The sequence below is a fragment of the Microtus oregoni genome, unplaced genomic scaffold (genome assembly GCF_018167655.1).
Source record: "Microtus oregoni isolate MIOR12 unplaced genomic scaffold, Mior012 000041F_ref0000270, whole genome shotgun sequence".
NCBI lineage: Eukaryota > Metazoa > Chordata > Mammalia > Rodentia > Cricetidae > Microtus > Microtus oregoni.
In genome coordinates this window covers 14129692-14147578 of record NW_024543208.1, presented here as the reverse complement: position 1 = coordinate 14147578, position 17887 = coordinate 14129692, and the positions used below count along the sequence as shown (strand labels likewise).

At 38.3% G+C, this 17887-nt stretch overlaps 1 pseudogene; it reads left to right on the top strand.

Moving 5' to 3' along the window:
- The first annotated feature begins 3268 nt into the window (after positions 1-3268).
- LOC121433795 lies at positions 3269-5854 on the top strand (annotated as a pseudogene).
- The last annotated feature ends 12033 nt before the right edge of the window (positions 5855-17887 follow it).

Below are 17887 nucleotides of genomic sequence, written 5' to 3'. Positions count from 1 at the left end.
ATAAATTGAAAGAAAAAAAACATATGATCATTTCATTAAATGCTGCAAAAGCATTTGACAAAATTCAACATCCCTTTATGATAAAAGTATTGGAGAGATTAGGGATACAAGGGCCATAACTAAATATATTAAAAGCTATATACAGCAAGTTGACAGCTAACATCAAATTAAATGGAGAGAAACTCAAAGCCATCCCACTAAACTCAGGAACACCACAAGGCTGTCCACTCTCGCCACACCTCTTCAATATAGTGCTTGAAGTTCTAGCAATAGCAGTAAGACAACATAAGGGGATCAAGGGGATTCAAATTGGAAAGGAAGAAGTTAAACTTTCGTTATTTGCAGATGATAAGATAGTGTACATAAGCGACCCCCAAAACTCCACCAAAGAACTTTTACAGCTGATAAACACCTTTAGTAATATGGCAGGATACAAGATCAACTCCAAAAAATCAGTCGCCCTCTTATACACAAAGGATATGGAAGCAGAGAGGGAAATCAGAGAAGCTTAACGTTTAATGATAGCCACAAAGAGCATAAAATACCTTGGGGTAACTCTAACCAAGGAAGTGAAAGATCTATTTGACAAGAACTTTAAGGCATTGAAGAAAGAAATTGAGGAGGATACCAGAAAATGGAAGGACCTCCCTTGCTCTTGGATTGGGAGGATCAACATAGTAAAAATGGCAATTCTACCCAAGGCAATTTATAGATTCAATGCAATCTCCATCAAGGTCCCATCAAAATTCTTCACAGATCTGGAGAGTACAATAATCAACTTTATATGGAAAAACAAACAAACAAAAACCCAGGATAGCCAAAACAATCCTATACAATAAAGGATCTTCTGGAGGCATAACCGTCCCTAACTTCAAACTCTGTTACAGAGCTACAGTGATGAAAACAGTGTGGTACTGGCATAAAAACAGAGAAGTCGACCAATGGAATCATGTAGAAGCCCCGAATTTTAACCCACAAACCTATGATCACCTCATTTTCGATAAAGGAGCTAAAAATATACAATGGAAGAAAGAAAGCATCTTCAACAAATTGTGCTGGCACAACTGGATGTCAACCTGTAGAAGAATGAAATTAGACCCTTACCTATCACCATGCACAAAACTCAAGTCCAAATGGATTAAAGACCTCAATGTCAGTCCAAACGCACTGAACCTGATAGAAGAGAAAGTGGAAAGTACCCTACAACAGATGGGCACAGGAGATCGCTTCCTATGTATAACCCCAGCAGCACAGACATTAAGGGCAACATTGAATAAATGGGACCTACTTAAACTGAGAAGCTTCTGTAAAGCAAAGAACACTGTCACTAAGACAAAAAGGCAACCTACTGACTGGGAGAAGATCTTCACCAACCCCGCAACAGACAAAGGACTGATCTCCAAAATATATAGAGAACTCAAGAAACTAGACTTTAAAAGGCTAATTAACCCAATTAAAAAATGGGGCACTGAACTGAACAGAAAATTCTCAACAGAAAAAGTACAAATGGCCAAAAGACACTTTAGGTCATGCTCAACCTCCTTAGCGATCAGGGAAATACAAATCAAAACAACTTTGAGATATCATCTTACACCTGTCAGAATGGCTAAAATCAAAAACTCCAATGATAGCCTTTGCTGGAGAGGCTGTGGAGGAAGGGGTACCCTCATCCATTGCTGGTGCGAATGCAATCTTGTGCAACAACTTTGGAAAGCAGTGTGGCGATTTCTCAGGAAATTCGGGATCAACCTGCCCCTGGACCCAGCAATACTACTCTTGGGAATATACCCAAGAGATGCCCTGTCATATGACAAGAGCATTTGTTCAACTATGTTCATAGCAGTATTATTTGTAATAGCCAGAACCTGGAAGCAACCTAGATGCCCTTCAATCTAAGACTGGATGAAGAAAGTGTGGAAGATAAACACATTAGAGTACTACGCTGCGATAAAAAAAAAAGACTTCTCGAATTTTGCGTGCAATTGGATGGAAATAGAAAACACTATACTGAGTGAGGTAAGCCAGACCCAAAAAGATGAACATAGGATGTACTCACTTATAATTGGTTTCTAGCCATAAATAAGGGTCACAGAGTCTACAATTTGTGAACCTGAAGAAGCTAAGTAAGAAGATGAACCCAAGGAAATACATATAGTTATCCTTTGGCTATGGGAAATAGACAAAATTGCCGGGGAGAAAATTGGGATCTTGGGGGTGGTGTGGGATGGGGGTAATTGGAGATGGGAAGAGAAAAATGAGAATGGGAGGATAGGGGGAACTTGGGGAAAAAGGAGGATTGGGATAAAGGAAGGTAGGATAGGGGAGCATGGAAGGACAATTCTTAGTTAAGGGAGCCACCTTAGATTTGGCAAGAGACTTGAACCTAGAGTGGTTCCCAGGAGCCCAAGCCGAGGTCCCCAGTTAGTTCCTTGGGCAGCTGAGGATAGGGATCCTGAAATGACCCTATCCTATAACAATACTGACGAATATCTTGCATATCACCATAGAACCTTCATCTGGTGATGGATGGAGATAGAGACAGAGATCCACACTGGTGCACTGGACTGAGCTTCCAAGGTCCCAATGAGGAGCAGAAGGAGGGAGAACATGAGCAAGGAAGTCAGGACCACGAGGGGTGCACCCACCCACTGAGACAGTGGAGCTGATCTATTGGGAGCTCACCAAGTCCAGCTGGACTGTGACTGGAAAAGCATGGGATAAAACCAGAATCTCTGAACATGGCGATCAATGAGGGCTGATGAGAAGCCAAGGATGATGGCACGGGGTTTTGATCCTACTTAATGTTCTGGGTTTGTGGGAGCCTAGTCAGTTTGGATGTTCACCTTCCTAGATATGGACGGAGGGGGGAGGACCTTGGACTTTCCACAGGGCAGGGAACCCTGACTGCTCTTTGGACTGGAGAGGGAGGGGGAGAGGAGTGGGGGGAGGGGGAGAAGGGTTAGAGGAGGGGGAGGAAAATGGGAGGCTGGGAGAAGGCGGAAACTTTTTTTTTCCTTTTTTTCAATAAAAAAATAAATAAAAATAAAAAAAACCACTTCTTTAATCTAGGAACTTTGCATTTACATATTTGCCCATTTCTGTGGTGTAAATATTCCCCACTGTCATTATCAAGGTACCAACATGATACAACTGACTCACAAAATTCTTCAAAATGTAGTAATGGTCTCTTGTACAGCAATATAAATTAGGTTCAGCATAGCACTAAACGCTTCCACATCAGATTCCCATCAGAGCATCTCCAGTCTCAATGTTAGGAAGGAAAAAGCATGCTGCTGTGTACTGGGATCTTGAAACCCTTGTCTGGAACTGTCTGGAAGGACTATTTACTGAACTTTCTATAGCACAAAGACTCTTTGTTTTTCTTCAAGGAGAGAATATTCATCCTCAGATCTTAACTACTACCACATGTAAGTTTCCTGTGAAAATTCATAATGTACAAGAGTGAGTTAAAAACAATTAGAAATTGTATAATTAAGGAATCCATTATATATATATATATATATATATATATATGCATATTTCAGCATCCAAAATGTTTCTAAACTTCTGTCTTGGTAATTGGTAATATCATATGGAATTAATACCACTGAAGAAAACACTGAGAGGTAATTGAGATACTTCTTCTGATAATACAGAAAATGCAAATAACTCCAGTAATTTTGAGGAACTTCATGTTTTAAAAACTTGGACTTATATATTCCCTGAATATTTGTCAAAAGAAAAAAAGTGTAATAGAAATGATAAAGACTTTCTGTTAGCATCTATGCAATTCTGCAAGATAGATAAAGTTGTCTATATTATATAGGTCACAAAATGAAGTCTGGTGAAATTTAATTTACTTAATGTCGCTATATATGCATATATATATGTATACACACACACACACACAATATATTGTGTGTGTGTGTGTGTGTTCAAATCCAGACATTCTACTTTCTACCTTCTATGGCATGTCTATTTGTCAGAGTTTTGTTGTGGGATGCCTTTCCAAAATCATGACTGTAGTTTAAGTTTAGTATTCTAATTTACAAAGAAATTTTCTTAATTTACCTTTCTTTTCATTCACAATGATACCAACATTTCTACCTACCCTCTGCAACCTCACTTGAAGAACATTAGTCCATTTCCTTTATCCAAGAAGACATAAACATAGCGCTAATTTTTTCAAATATTTATAACCTGGCTTGAAATTTAGCTTGTGTGTCATTAGTGACCAGGTGGCAGTGGTACAGAGTTGTATGTCTCTGATTGAGGAGGAAATGATGCAACAGGAGATAGAACTAAGTAGAAGCCATTTAAAACAGGCCTAAAGGCACCGGTGACAGTTGGAAAAGAGCCATTTCCCACCATTTATGTGGATTCACAAAAGGAAAATGAGAGGTGGGATGTCATTTCTATGTCACAGATGAAGAACATTAAAAAGATGTAGCACAGAGAACAGATGAAAAATGACTCTCGGGAGAAGAAAGAGGCAGAAGATAACTTATGAAGACTAAAGAACCTGGAGGAAGTAAAGAAAATTACAATTAAAAATTACCCAAGCCTGACAGAGCCGGCCTGTGTAAAGATTTGTGCACTAGAATAATAAGAAGCTGAAGAGTAAAGGTATTTGGCTGAGTCCACAGGTTGTGTCGGCAAGGAAAAGAATTTGATGTTTCTGGTGTTGCGAGACAGTACAGGCTATCTGCAGTGTATCTTGTCGGATGACTTGTGCCAGTATTACAATGGAGTAGTCTTGTCTACTGAGAGCAGTGTGGCAGTATATGCAACACTAAACCTAACTCCAAAGGGCAAGTAGACTCCGGGAGGTCACGAGCTGAGCTGTGACTTCTGGGAACTGCTGGGGCTGGCCCCATGATGTAGATGTCCAGCTGAACAACCCACACACGATGATCTGTGGAGAGAACATGTTCAAAATCTTGAAAACACGGTCCATGATCACCAGGTGCCTTAGGGATCACTTCTTCGACAGGGGCTTCTGTGAAGTTAACTACCCCGACACTGGTACAAATGCAGGTGGAAGGTGGGGCTACTCTCTTCAAGCTTGTCAATTTTCGGGAGGAGGCATCTTTGACCCAGACCTTGCAGTTGTACCTGGAGATCTGCCTTCCAGCCCTGGGTGATACTTTTATATATCACCCAGTCCTAAAGGGCTGAACAGTCCAGAACACGAAAAAACCTGGCTGAATTCACGCATTTGGAAACCGAGTGCCCCTTCCTGACATTTCAGCACCTCCTCAACCGTTTGGAGGACCTAGTGTGCAATGTGGTAGACAGAGTCTTGAAATCACCATTGGCAAGCATAGTGTATGACCTCAACCTGAGCTTTAAATCTCTTAAACAACCTTTCAGACGAATGAACTCTTCAGATGCTATTGAGTGGCTGAGGGAGCACAGTGCAAAGAAAGAAGACACGACCCTCTATGAATTTGGAGACGATATTCCTGAAGCTCCTGAGATACTGATGACAGACACCATTAATGAATCAATCTTGATGTGTCGATTTCCAGTGGAGAACAAGTCTTTCTATATGCAGCAATATCCTGAGGATCCTCAACTCACTGAATCTATTGATGTGTTGATGATCAATGTTGGTTAAATTGTGAGCTTCTTGATGCGCTCTTGGGATAGTAAAGAAATTCTGGAAGGCTATAAAAGGGAAGGAATTGACCCCACTGCTTATTACTGTTATACATATCAGAGAAAATATGGTACATGTCCTCATGAAGGCTGTGGCTTGGGCCTGGAAAGATTCCTAAGTTGGATTCTGAACAGATATCACATCCGAGATGTGTGCTTGTACCCTCGATTCATCCAACGCTGCAGGCCATAACCAAATAGCCCTGAAGCATGAAGGAAGGGAAAATGTTCATGAAAAGATAAGACTGCTTCTTCAAAAGAACAAAAATCCAAAACCATTCCTTGGTTTCCTGTTGGGTGTCGTAGTTTTTTTCTGTCTTTTTGTGTTTTCTTCCCTTTTATAGCCTTCCGGAATTTCTTTACTATCCTAATCACTGCATTAAATAAACCATATATGATTGTATAGTTTAAAAAAAAGAAATTTAGCTTGTGTATTCCTGTGTCCTCATCTTTCCTGTATTAGTCTAAAAACAAAAAGGCCATCATAAAAAAGAACATATTCTAAAACAAAGTGGTTATTTATATTTATAAACTACAATCTCTCCATTTATGGTCACTCTTTATCTGTAAACTTTACTATTCCTTTCTCTCTACTGTATGTCTAGAGTTTGAATATACTTGCCTAGGTTCACTTTAGTTAGAATGACTGTTCTATCCTTATTCTTCCATCCTCTTTTATTTATACATTATTTCTCTTTTTCAACCATGCCTTTGGAAAATCTCATCTCCAGCAACTTGTTAGTAGTCCCTTTTCCAGATACTCTTCAAACCTTTCCAGTTAGGTTTCTACCTCCACCCTAATGAAGATCTCTCAAGATTTTCAATAATCTTATATCAAAATAACTTTTGTTTTCTTTGTAAAATATTCTATTCATTTTGGTTCACAAAAATTCATTTGGTTTGCTTTTCTTCTGTTTATCTAAGGACTCTTTCTGAACCTCCATGAAGTCTTCTCTTCTGTTGTCTTCTTGGTGTTAAATGAAAGACAGAGATTCATCTCAGGCACATCTCAATGGTTGCCCCCTTGTGAGATTTTATCACTGCCATGGGTTCATTGACAACTATTATTTCATCCCAGACCTATATTTAGTCTAGACGATCTCATAGTTTCAAATTTCCATCCTAATTCTCACATAGAATTTCAACTCTGGTGCTCTACAAGTAGCTCAAATTTACAACTATTAGTAATTTACCCTCAACTTGTTGTGCCATACTATATGCATTCTTCCTTGAAATCAAATGTTGTTCAGACTTCTAAGACAAAAATATGAATGAAATAATTTTAAACACTTGTCTTTGTCAGGGTCAATATTAATCTACACATAAGTCTTTTGGATTCCTGTACTTAATGCTACTAAAATCCATCCATTCGTCCCCAATATGACGTAATCTACTATAAATCAATAAATTCCTAGCCTCTTATAGCAGCTACCAGGCCCCGTCATGTCTCTGCATGATTCATCCAGATTTTAGCGCCAGAGATGTATCTCATACATTAAAGTCTTCAACATGGTCCAGTGTTTTTCTTTGTTCTCTATCTTTACTTAACATACTACAGTTATTCGAAATGTATGGTTTTCAGAAACACTATTTTTCCTTGTCACTCTCTATACAACAAATCTGATGAGTACACACACACACACACACACACACACACACATACACACGTGTGCACAAACATGCACCACATGCAACAATCCAGCTACTTTGATTAATTTTCATTAATCTTCTGTCTTAAATCAAATGTTGTCTTTTCTGGAAAGCCTCCTTCAGTTCCCATGAATTCCTTTCTAATGGTCCCCAGATATCCCAAATTTCGACTTGCATGATATTCATAAACCATTTCTATACCACCATAAACTCGGTACTTCATGTGTTTGAGTTATATGTTTTCAAAAAAAGTTCATGAAACTTCCTGCATAGAATATTTTCCTATTGAAAAAAAATAGCAGTAAAGTAGCAAGTTTCTTAAATTCCATTGCATTCTTCAAAAGGTGCGTTTATATAAGCCTACATTTAGCACTATTTTTAAAATAGTACTTATGATGGTTTGAAAGAAAATGTGACCCCCCAAAAGGAGTGGTACTATTACAAGATGTAGCTTTGTTAGAGTGTGTATGGCCTTGTTGGAGAATGTGTGTCACTGTGGGGGAGAGTTTTGAGGTTTCTGATGCTCAGTATACTGGCCAATCCCTCCATTGACTTCCTGTTGCCTCAGAGTCAAGATGTAAGGACTCTAAGCTCCAGCCCCATATCTGCCTACACACAACCATGGTCCTCATCATGTTAATAATGGACTGAACCTTTGAAAATGTAAGCAAGTCTCAATTTACTGTTATCTTTATAAGAGTTGCCATTGTCATGGTTCTCTTCAAAGTGATAATATCCATGTCACTGACATTATGAAACTTTATGATATGGCATATAAAGCAGAAAAAATGTGCTGAAAGTGGCTATCTTTCTTTCTTATTTAACATTTTATTGATTCTTTGTAGATTTCACATCATGCATCGCAATCAACTCATCTCCCCCTCCCTTCACATCTTCCCTCTACCCTTGCAACACCCCCAAGGAAAAAAGATTAAAGAAAAGAAAAAAGATAGAGCTCATCATGGAAGTATAGTGTGGAACAATGAGTCACACAGTATATCCCTTAGTCCATACATTTTTACTAGCAAATGTTCATTGTAATAAATCAATAGACTGCTTCAAGGCCTTTAGTTTCACTATCAATAATAGGACCTCACTGGGACTCCTTTTGGTTTCCCCTGTTGTTATCTTGTATGTTCCACATTCTTCAGCTTTGGAACTTGTAGGACCAGTCCCTTCACATGCTCCAGTAGATCATAGGTGGGGTAGAATAGAGAAAGGTCAACTCATAACCCTAGTTCTGGGCTTTAGCTGTTCTTGGCTCTGTCTCTGTCTCTGTCTCTCTCTCTCTCTCTCTCTCTCTCTCTCTCTCTCTCTCTTTCTCTCTCTCTCATTAGACCACCAGAGTGAGCATTCTAGTATTTCCTGGGGTTGGTTCACACTATCCAGTAAGAAGCAAGGGTCTGGGTCAGTTATCAATGCCCTTGCTCTCTGGGTGACTTATTCACACCTACACCACCAGGGCCAGTTCTACTGTGATGCCCTAACAAGGAAGAGGACTTTCCTGAGAAGCTCAGAAAATGAAAATATTTCTGCTTTGGTTTTGGAATGAGGATGGACATGGGGCACAACACAAGTCAGCAACTAACATTCACCAGACCCAGCTAAAATGTAATAAAAAATCCTCAACTAAGACAAAATGTATATGATTGAGTATATATACATAACTGTGTTGTAGGAGGTTTGTTTGTTTCCTGGTCACACAGACTCCTGAAATAACCACACAGAAACTGTATTAATTAAATCACTGCTTGGCCTATTAGCTCTAACTTCTAATTGGCTAGCTTTTAAATTTTAATTTAACCCATTTCCATTATTTAATATTTTGCCACGAGGCTTGTGCCCTGCCGGCAAGTTCCTGGCATGTCTATCTCTGGCGGTAGCTCCATGGCTTCTCTCTCCCATGCCTTCTTTCTCCCAGCATTCAATTTAGTTTTTTCCACCTAGCTCTACCCTGACCTATGAATAGACCAAAGCAGTTTCTTTATTCATCAGTGGTATTCACAGAATACAGAGGGGAATCCCATATCATAACTATATGAGACAATGTTCACTATGGTTATGGATTCATCTTGTACAAGTATCTTCTTGAGAAAAATACAAAACAAACATTTCGAAATATTACAATTTGGTGTTTTGTGAAATTAGAAATAAATGAGAGGGGCAAATGGTGTTTACTTTTCTTAACTGCTCTAATGCCATTCAACTTTAATAAAACAGCTTCAGTTATTTCCTTAATGAACGATAAAGCAAGGAGAAGAGATAGATCATAATCATGATCATACTGTTGATTTGGGTGCTAAACCCTAAAATGCTCTTTGTATTTTGTGTTTTGTAACATGAAGCTTAAATATATTATTTAGTATGAATGAAATCCATAAAATGATTGCTTAATATTTAAAAGTTATATAAAATCCTAGAAGAAAAACTCGAGACTAAGATAACTAATTCATCAGTGTAATTTGACATCTGAACTTTGAGACGGGTCAGATATGGTAGTGATATCTATCTACTATGCCTGTATTCCTGACAACCCAGCATCTGAGGAGGATGGTTCATGGAAGCCTCAGATCTCATGAATAGCTTAGGAAACATTGTAAGACCTCACTGTGTGTGATGACAACATACATGGAAGGAAACCTGGGGAAGAAAAATAGATTTTGACAAACATCTAACAACTGCTAATTGTACTCACCCATATTCGATTTGGGGAAAAAAAAAGTTAATCAGTCAATTCGGAATGTTTGGATAAATGTTCACAGATGGGTAGCTGTTGGCTTTGTCTGTTGAAAGGTGCCTATGTGAGGCCAGTAAACAGAATCAGCAAGAGGAGGAAGGAGAGTCTCCACTGCATCGAGGGCTGCATTGCACAGCTTGGAGTTTACTGATAAGAAAAGTGGGGATATAGATATATACATCAACATTTTCATCTTTTAACAGATCTGAAAAGGGGTAGGGCTTGTACTTACCGGGTTGCTGGTCTACAAATTCCATGTCACTGTTTACTCTGTTGTTTGTCACACCATGGGAACTAAATAAAGAAATCACAAATGAATGGATGATTCAACTACTAGTTACTGATTCACTTTTACTATTGATTAGACTACTAAAAATCCCCTAAATTATAGCCAAGACTTTTTAAAAGTTTTATTTATCTGTTTCCTTCTAATGAAGCAAAAGCACTAAATTTAAAGTCAGACGATTCCAGTGTAAATCTTGGCATGGTCCCTTATTGAGTCTCTATTTTGAACATCCCTCTGTGGCTCTTTGAGCCTAAATTCTTTCATTCATAAATGTTGATAATAAGATGTTCCCCATAAAATTGTTTTAAGAAAGGAATGACCCAATAAGCAGCTATTTTATAGATTGTAAAATAACATAAAAATGACAGTTGTATCTTTGATTTTTCCATGTATTGTGACAATTTTTTCCTCTCCGTTTCTTTTTTAAAAAAATGGATTTACAAATGGGAAGTTGTAGCACAGGTTAGTAAATATGGATTTATATTAAGAATCATTTATGCAGAAATTGTCACAGGTATTCATATCTGTCTCCTTGGGTCATAAAGACTCAAATGGGTGAATAATCTGTATTCATTCAAGGGGCTCATCCTTTAATTTCTTAATGAATTTACAAAATTAATTAATACTATTATAATTAGCCATTAAGATAGAGGAAAATATTGAACCATCTTTCTCTTTCTTAACTATCTGTTTTGAAAAAGAATGAGCCACATAAAGATGCAGATAGTTCAATTGATTTTGCCCATCAAGATCACTATTACTATTGAATCACAATTAGTTCATTATTAGATTCACATATATAGAGAGACGATATAACAAGTCTGGGTAGATTCTGATGTTACTTTTTTTATAAGAAAATGTGTAGAAATTAGCACAAATTTTTTGTTATTTTCTAACAATGTGCCCTGAATTTAAATACTAATTCATGTAGTTAATCTCAAGAAGCTTCCATTTCCTTTTCTGAAAAAAAAGCACATTTAAAATATTGTACAGAATTGTACCAGATTATTGTTAAATAACTGCTGGCATTTGTGATTTTTGTGTTAGATTTTAGATATTTTAATCCCAGATGTTAGTCTCGGATTGTGTATCGGAGGAAGAGAAAGACAGGGAGAAGTAGCGGAATATGATGGGGAGAAGCACTCACCCTGCAGTCCAGCTGATAGACAAGATTCCTTTCAGATATACATATCTTATGATAAAATAGTAAAGATCCAGGTAACTCCTGCATATGTATATGAGCGTGGTTTACAGCGAGGATACCCTAGCTTCCTGCATCCCTGTGACACCCATCATAACCTTATCAATTGTAAACCTGAGTGATTCCTCTCAGGAACCACCCAATGACCTCATTTAAGCTCTTTGACATCCTTTTTTTTTTTTGTTTTGTTTTGTTTTTGCTTTTATTGAAAATAGATTCTTTTCTCATACAATATACCTTAATTATAGTTTGCCCTCTTTTTATTCCTCCCAGTTCCTCTTTACCTCCCTTCTCTCTCCTCCAGACCCACTCCCTTTAAATCTCTCATTGGAAAAGAACAGACTTCCAGGAGACAACAAGCAAACACAGCAAAATAAAATTATAATAAGAAGAAGCGAAAAGTATCATATTGATGTTGGACACTGATGTGGGATTCCACTCTATGTGTGGAGACACAGTAGTCAGAGACCCACTTGTTCTCTCAAGCAAGAGTCCCATAAAAACACTAAGCTAATATCTACCATATATGTAGAGGACAGTAGGTAGAGTGATATAGGCTCTGTAATTACAGCTTCAGTTTCTATGAGTTTGTATGCATCTTACTTGGTTGACACAAAGAGTCTTGTCCTTCTGGTGCTCTCCATCCCTCTGACTCTTACAATCTTTCTGCCTCCTCTTCTAAGGGATTCTCTGAATTCTGAGGGGAAGGATTTGATAAGGTACTCTCTTGTAGACTTCCTGGAAAAGGAAAAGAGAATAGATTTAATGGGCAGCCTGGCAGCGGATGGAATTGGAGTGGGGATGGAATAAAGAGTGGAGAAAAAGAAAAAAATGCAGAGAGATGCCTGGAGCTGTGGGGCATTTAGAAGTTGGAGTGGAAACCTAGTGCAGTAGAAACTTCCCAGAACTGATGAAGGTAATCCCAATATTGAGTGATATGGAACCCCAACAGGCCACCTCTTATTACCAGATGAAGCTTCCAATGTCAGGGCTGGGTTACATTCAATAGTATCCTTTTCATAATGATAGCTTCAAATACAGATGAATTGTATAGACTGTTAGAAAAGTAATAGCTAGTTTTATGTTGACATAACACAAACAACAGTCAATTGAGGCATTGCTTCCATGAGATCAAACCACAAGCAGGTTTGCAAGGCATTTTATTAATTAGTGTTTAAAGGAGGGCTCACCCCATTATGGATGACTTCATTCCTGCTGGTGGACCTGGCTTCCATAAAGCATAGGCTGAGCAAGTTATAAGGAACAAGCCAAAAAGAAACACCTATCCGTAGTCTTTGTTCCAGTTCATGCCTCCAAGTTCTTTCCCTGCTTAAGTTCAGGCCATTATTTCATTGGATGAACTGTGATATAGAAGTATAAACAAAATGAATCCTCTCCTCCCCAAGTTGCTTTAGGTCATGGTGTTTCATCACAGTAATAGTAATCCCAACTAAGGCAGGCATTCTCTAACACAAGCCCATATCCATGCACCCAGGTGAGTCTTTCTAACTTTCTTCTTCTTTCTTTTCAGTTAATTAAAACTTTATATGAACATATATTTATTATCCCCAACTCTACTTCATACTAACAGCCTGAAATTGTTATACCCATTGGAATTATGAATCTCATTTTACCAGAGTTGATGTCCCTAAAAATCAGGAAAGCTCTTAGGCTGCTTCAGGTTACCTATTCCCTATTCTTCTTGATGTGTATTTTCTTTCATACTCAACTGTCTGTGTTGATCATGGTGGAGACAGACAGGCTCACTAAAGAAAAACCAGGACTGTTTTTGAGGAGGCAAAATAACAAACAGCAACTCAAGAAGGAAAGAGTTCCTGGGCTACATCTATAGACCTGCCTCACACATGATCCAAGAGCCACAGATGTCAGGTAGGTCATGCTGAGTACTTTACATGTTTATCAGAGACAAAAACAAAGTCAGACAAGGAACTGAGATGGTCTATTTGCTATTCTTCCACCACAACTGTTCAAAGGAAGGTGGAACATAGATGGAAGTTTCTATCCTACCCAGTCCCACAGCAGTTCAATCCCAAGGAAACACAAAGAGGTTTGTATTAATTGCAAACAGTTTGGCCTATTAGCTCTGGCTTATTATTAACTAGCTCTTACATCTTTCATTACCCCATAATTCTTATCTATGTTTAGCCACGTGTCTTGGTACCTTTTCTCAGTAAGATATTTCCATCTTCTTTACTCTGCATCTGGCTGGTGACTCACACTCTGCCTTTCCACTTCCCAGAATTCTCTTAGTCTGATTGTCCCACCTATACTTCCTGTCTGATTCCTGGCCAATCGGTGTTTCATTCAACTAATGTGAGTGACGACTCTTAACAGTGTACGAAACCATTATCCCACAGCAGTGAAAGCTGCCAGACAAGAGCCTTTGGATATACATGACTGACATTAAAACACACAGACAGCTTCAGTGTCCTTGTATTTGGGTGCAGAGCACTTGGGAGATAGAGAGGGTGAGAGAAAAGTAAAAGAGACAAATCTGAGCAGCAGAGAGCCTTGTGACAGCACATGCCTGTCAGCCTTTCAGAGGAACCTCTCACATTTGTAGTCTAGTCCACCAGTTCTAGGGTGGATTGAAAAATTTCACTGTCATTGTCATATAAATTTAAGGAGAAATAATACCTAAAGCAGGGCAGTGGCAAGGAGGTGCTGAGTCCTGAGCCCAATATCAGCATATTACATCCCAAGGAAATCTGTATGTGTGTCTGTGTGTGTCATCTGTGTGTGTCTGTGTGTGTGTCTGCATGTGTGTCTATGTGTGTATATGTAATGTACTACACATTCTCATCTTGTCTAGGAGATTCTTAGTCAACTTTGAGGTTATCTACAAAGCGTATGTTGTTTACTAAAGGGGTTTGAAGGTGGACAACATTGCCTGAGATCCCGTAGCTAAATATATGAAGGGTTGACACAGTAACCTAAGTGTGTCCATCACCCAAAGCACAGCAGTTTGTTACCATGCATGATGATTACTATTGATTATAAATATGACAGGCTTTATAATCATCAAAGAGATGTGCATGGCTGAAAAGGATTATTTGGATTAGGATAACTGAGGTAAGAAAACCCATTTTCAATACAAGTAGCATTACATCGTTCTTTGGAGTAAAGTGTGTACTGAATGAAAAAGACAAATCTCACTAAACACGGGTATTGAAATGTCTGTTTTCCTGGGTGTTCTCGCTAAACACTGGTATTGAAATGTCTGTTTTCCTGACTGTAGAGGCATTGTGGTCAGTAGCCTTACCCTTCTTATCCATGCCTTTCCCACTATCTTAGATTTTGCCTCAGATTATAAACTAAAATAAATCATTTCTTCCTTAAGTCACTTTGGTTAAGTCTCTTTTATTTTTTTCAGTATGATTAAAAGTAACTAATATACTAGGTTACTTAAGACCATTTTGTGGGCTATCTAAAGTGGGGTGGCTGCATTGCAAACTGAATTAAAGGTTCTGGACACAGCAAACAAATGAGATTCAGCTGTGTATATTTTGATTCATTAAGTCTAAAGACAAAAAACTAACTGTCAATAGTTTTGGAAATTTCACCTGACAGTTTAAATTGGAATTCATGCTGAAAATATTCAAAGTATTTCAATCTCTTACCATATGTATGGTAAGCTTTGATCTTTGTGGGAGTTCCATAGAAAAAGAAGCCTCCAGGGCAAGAGGGATGGTTCAGTGATTAAGAATGTCTGCTGTGGCTTCAGAGGACCTGAATTTGGTTCCCAGCACTACTGTCAGCATCTCACAACTATCCATAACTTTAGCTCCAAAGAATCTACTGTTTTAACCTGTTCTCAGTAGCCACATACACACACGTTATGCGCACACACACACACACACACACACACACACACACACAGAGAGAGAGAGAGAGAGAGAGAGAGAGAGAGAGAGAGAGAGAAATAAAAAAAAATAAAAAGAAAGACAAGCCTTGAAATCTTGGCCTTAGTAAAGGTGGGGATGGCATCCAAATTCTCTAGAATTAACACCTACCAGGAATACATACAAACATAAACTAAACATTAATAATTTGAAGGGCACAGTGACAAAAATTATTTGAACAAAGACATTTTCTTTGTACATACTCACTAGAAAGTCTAGCAACTCTTTCATAATTTTCTGAAGATACCAATTTCAAAAAGTAAGAAATACTACCGTTATGTGGCCAAACTGAAAAAAGCCATAAGCAGGAAATGATTTGAGTAATTCTACAGGAATCCTAAATAGAAACCAGGATCCAAATGCAGTTCTATTGCATTAATAAGAAAGACAACACGTTTGGTAAACAACACTTTTCGTTTTGGAATGTGTGTGCATTTCAGGAGATGCTCTTAAGTTTGTAAAAACAGGATAATCTTGTGTGTAATAAGAAGAATTCCGCTAAAGCTCATTCCCAGCCACTATTGTGTAATCTTTAGTCCTTACTTGGGGAGGTTGCCCAAGAAGGACTCTAAGCTCACCTAGAACTTCTTTTTCCTGTTAGAAACAACTTGAAAATATGGAAAGATCCCAAAGGTTCTGAAAAGCAGCCCTCATGGGACAGGATTCAATTCTCATTCGAGCAAGGATTATGGGCTAAGGGTGGAGGATCCAACTTGGAAAATACATAGCAAAACTTCTTGAGATAAGTTTGGTTCAATGTTCTTTACTGGATCCAATTAGACTGATAATATCTGTATTGCTATGATTTGCCAATTGTGGTCCAATTTTGACTTCAGAATATCTTGTAGTTATAACAAAATAGAAACACTTATAATTTCTTCCTCCCTCTTAACTCACTTTTTTGTGTTTTATTTGCTATTCATGAACATGCAAAGAGGATAGAAGTTGGTATGAGAAGAACATATGGACATTGGTGTACTCAACTGGAACAGAAGTGTTGATTCCTATGGAGTATGTCTGAAAGGAGGGAGAGGAACACTTAGCAGACAAGAAACTAAAAACTTCTAGAAGAGTAAGCCTTGTGGCTAGGAAGTCACTTCATTAAGCAAATAAGTCAAATGGTTGAGCAAACGAGTAAATATTTTGGATATATGAGAAACAGTTTTGTTGCTGTTGGAAAAATGATTTACAAACATAAAAAAGAAGGAACTCTAGAAAGTTCACTGGAGTGTTGAATTGGAATGGGGAGTTGGTCTAGTATTTTATTGCTAAGTGGTAAATCATCTCAAAATCTAGTTGCCCATGTCCTGTACATCAGGGGTCTAGGTGAGCACAGTGGGCACAGACTGTCCCTGCTTGATGATGTCTTTGCCTCAGCTATCAAGATGGGATGAATAGGAATGAGGCGCTAGAGCAGTGTGCTGGAACCCTCTAGAGTCTTCAGGGCTGATGATGTTCTTGCATGCCTATCCTAGGACTCCCGTAACTCCTAATGAGCAAGATGGAAGCTGCCTTGCGTGTTTTAACTTGGATCCTATAATCATGAGCTGTCATTGCCACACATTTTATAGACTGGCTGTGAGTCACAAGTTTACTTAGATTCAAGAGAATGGATTGTCTTAGAAATGTTCCCACAAACCAACTTAATGAGGGACATGGCACAGGTCAGGGTTACTCAAAGTTCAAGATTACAGTTAATCACTGAAGCAGATAGAAGAGAAGAAGGAGCTTGAGGCAGTCAGAATCACATTAATTCTGCAGAAAATCTGCAACTGTAACGGATAATTGCTGCTCAGCTTCCTTTCTCCTTTTCATTCAATCTAAGACCCAGATCATGAAACATTGTTACCTAAATTCAAGGTAATTTTTTCTTCAACTTCTTTAAGAAAATCCCTCGCAGACATGATCTGAGGACCATCTGCCAAGGAGTGCTAGATTTTGTCAGGTTGACAATTAACACTGACTTTCAAAGCTCTACTCCTCATCTACGTTACAGCCAAACACACCATGTTTGTGCTGTAGTCGTCTTCTATTACTTATCTACAAAGTCTCATGCTTGTCTCATCATGTAAAATACAGGCCAACTTCCTGAGTCTTTTTGGCCATTTATAATTCCTAAATTTGGATTCATATAAAATAAAATCAAGTTATATATTTCCAACATATAATAACACAAAGTAAACATTCTTATTCCAAAAAGGAATAAAGACCTCATAGGGAATGATCAAGTCAAAATACAACTAAACAAGTGTGAAACTCTGCTTTCTATCAGGAAGACCTGACCCGTGTCTCCTCACAGGGAAGGTTGAGATAGACTCTGATTGAAAGTTGTTCTATATAAATGTATGAATCATATTCTTAAAAATTGTCGAAAGGGTTGCTGAGATGCCTCAGGGATTAAGAGTGCTTACTGTTCTTCCAGAAGACCC